This window comes from Camelus dromedarius, chromosome 15, assembly GCF_036321535.1.
Source record: "Camelus dromedarius isolate mCamDro1 chromosome 15, mCamDro1.pat, whole genome shotgun sequence".
Classification (NCBI taxonomy): Eukaryota; Metazoa; Chordata; class Mammalia; order Artiodactyla; family Camelidae; genus Camelus; species Camelus dromedarius.
Genome location: NC_087450.1, coordinates 57,149,352 through 57,151,595, shown reverse-complemented (window position 1 = coordinate 57,151,595; position 2,244 = coordinate 57,149,352).

Genomic DNA, 2,244 nt, shown 5'->3' with positions numbered 1-2,244 from the left:
ATGGTAACTGTATGCTGAAATTTTTGTGGAAACTGCATGCTGTTTTCCACAGCAGCTGCCTCATTTTAATTTCCACCAGCAACGCGTGAGGGTTCTGGTTTCTCCACATCCTCATCAACACTTATTTTTTGTTGTTTTGATTACAGCCATCCCAGCGGGTGTGAAGTGATACCTCATTGCGGCTTTGGTTTACATTTCCCCGATAACTAAGGATGCTGCGCCTCCACTCATATGCTTATTGGTCATTTGCAGATCTTCTTTGGAGAAGCATCTGTCAGATCCTTTGCCCATTTGTTAATTGGCTGTTTGTCTTTTTGTTGTTTGTTCTACACCCTGCCTTTGGATCCCTGGGAGGTTTCATGTCCCCAATTCTGCCACCCGCAATCCCACCACAGTCTGCCCCTCAGCCGGCATGAGCAAGTCTTCTTGTCTTTCCCCCAGAAACACAGGTATTAAGCGTTTTACCATTTCCATCTCTCCTTTTGTCTAACTCCCTCCAAAGGTGCTAATTTCTCCTTTGGGCTTTTAGTTTGGGTAACATTACCCCATCCAAATATGTCCCTTTAGGCAGCGTCGTCCTGGCTCATTGGACATGTGGGACTGTTCTTAAATTTATCCATTAAGCCTTAGGCAATTAGCATAATTCTGAGACTTCCTCCCCATTTGGGAGGAAAGAAAGCCATTTGCCACACTCAGCCACGGATTCATTAAGAACGTAGTCAGTGAAGGGCTGTTGATGGTGCTTCCTGCTAGGGGCAAAGTCACAAAAGGAAACAGGTCGCTACACACTAAGGAGTAACTCTCTTTCTTCCTAAGTCTGACACAGTGAATTAGGCACTTTGACGATTTCCAGCATTTCAAAACAAAACAAAGCAAAAAAAAATCACCATAACATTCACACTGTGGTCCAGACAACATTGCGTTTCTGGCGAACATGAACAACATGTGATTTCTTGTGACAAAATATTACAAGGAAAGCTTTTGGGCACGACCATCCAAGATGCTGCAGGTGCCGAGAGAAACACCATCAACCCTCATCCTCTACTGGGGGCTGGCAGCATCTTCCAATGAAACGGAATGCACCAGATTGCTTATGAACGCATTCGTTCTGCCTTTTTGCTGGTATAAAAATAAGCAAAAAATGAGTGTGTCTTCCAGCTATGGTAGATTGTGCAAAAGAAGAAATAAAATCAAGAAGCTTCCACCACGGTTCAGATCAGGACTAAGCCCCACATCCCAGGATGGCGGGAATGAGGCGCGGGGCTGCTGGGCCCTGGGTCCTTGTCAGGTTCAGGCTCAGCCTCTGCGTTCTCCGCCTCGAGGGCTCGGCCCAGAACCCGGACCAAGGGGAGAGTTCCAGGCCCTGTGGTTTGACTCGCCTGGGCCTGCGGTTCAGAGATGAGCACACGGGACTTGAGGCTCTACAGCTGGACACACTGTGATTTGGGGCAGGTCACTCACCCTTCTGTGTCTGAGTGTCCTCAACAGTAAAAATGGGGCGGTTTTTGTACCTACATCATAGGCTTATATATGCTAATCATTGTCATATGTCACATTCAGACTATCCTGCTGTATTGGAAATAGTTCTAGTCACTGGGAGCCCACTCCCTCACAGCAATCTTAAGGGCTTCAACAGTCTTATTCACAGATGCTAGTGGTGCCCAGCCCACAGATCTTACCAGGGCACTGCACTCTGCTGACTGCCACGGCCAGTATCCAGGAATGCAGGCAAATTAACACCCCCAGCTCTCTGCACCTCAACCAATGACTGATAGGAGTAGGATACATACCCCCACTCCCTCCCAGGGTGAGAGCTCAGATGTGTGTCCTGCAAGGGCCCCAGGGTCCTGCAGGATGAACCTCAGTTGCCCACAGTGGGGACGTACTTGGTGACGCGTCCTCACTTCTGCCCTCCCTTCCCTTCTTCCGTTCTCGCTGCTCTCCTGTTTCCTGGGATCACTTCCCTAATGATTTCCTCGAACTGAGCCCTGTCTCAAGGTTGCTTCTGGGGATCCCAGACAGGGACAGAGCCCAAACCTGCCTTAGACTTCTTCCCACTGTGCCTGGCCACCCCTCCAACATCCAGGAACAGAGAGTCTTCCAGTATTGGGGGAAGGGCCTCCTGGTTCCCTGCAGTCTGGGTCCTGGAAGCCCTTTGGTTGCCCCTTTTGGGGAATGGGTTCCCACATGGTCCTCAGACAAACTCCAGCCCTCATCACTCTCCTGAGACCTTGTAGTTTTGCA